This window comes from Chinchilla lanigera, unplaced genomic scaffold, assembly GCF_000276665.1.
Source record: "Chinchilla lanigera isolate Chin_1 unplaced genomic scaffold, ChiLan1.0 scaffold00145, whole genome shotgun sequence".
In the NCBI taxonomy this organism is placed as follows: domain Eukaryota; kingdom Metazoa; phylum Chordata; class Mammalia; order Rodentia; family Chinchillidae; genus Chinchilla; species Chinchilla lanigera.
Window position 1 is genome coordinate 1,423,822 of NW_004955546.1, and position 841 is coordinate 1,424,662.

Genomic DNA, 841 nt, shown 5'->3' on the forward strand with positions numbered 1-841 from the left:
ACCTCTCTCCGAATACTCACTTGCTCATAAAGCCACACCTGAATCTGGGATCTATTCTGCAAGTATCTGAAGATGAGGGATGGGCTGCACCATCTCCTTCTGCTCTTTCTGGCCCTTATCCCTGTATGCCATGCTGGAATCTCACAAAGACCACACCAGCGATTTTGTACATTTTTCTGTGTGTAGATGATTTGTTTAAATATTTCAAGTTTCCACGAGTAGTTCATCCCCCACCCCTAGTGTTCTTGGTTTTCAGTTATTTTTTATAAATAGTGTCAGCAGGTGAGAAGGATCTGTGAGACTTCTCACAGATCTTCCCAGCCTGGGCCACTCTCCTTGAAGGAGGAGCAGTTGTCTCCATTTCGGCTGAGCCTGACCCTATTTCCATGTATCAATATGTACAGAGCTGGCCAGGACTTTTCCTACTTTTTTTTTTCCTTCCTGTACCCGGGATCGAACAAACGACCTTGCGCTTGCCAGGCAGGAACTGTGCCACTGAGCTAAATCCCCAGCCCCTCTAGGGCTTTTCCTTATCCCTTCAATTGGCTTTAAGCAATGCAAATTGGTCTACCCAACTGAGGTGCTGATATGTAATCTTTGAAGCAAAAAGTGATACAGGAAAATAAAAACTCACAACCTGAACAATATCTAGGACAAGTTCGTGTTCTTTAAAATCAAAGAATGAATTTTGGGAACAATAGAGGTTAAGAACAGAATATACTTATTGAAGGAAAGAAAACTTTCGTCCAAGACAGGGACGGAAGGGGGCCCGAGTGGGTTGCCCAAGACTCTGTCTTTTCTACGGACTTTTATAGAGCAAAACCACAAGGTGAGGCAGGTC

The 841-nt window shown here is 44.1% G+C and overlaps 1 long non-coding RNA gene across 1 annotated transcript in view; it reads right to left on the reverse strand.

Annotated features, from left to right (window-relative positions):
- LOC106147351 overlaps positions 1–841 on the reverse strand; it is an 8,795-nt gene that overhangs the window by 6,322 nt on the left and 1,632 nt on the right. The window lies entirely within an intron of this gene.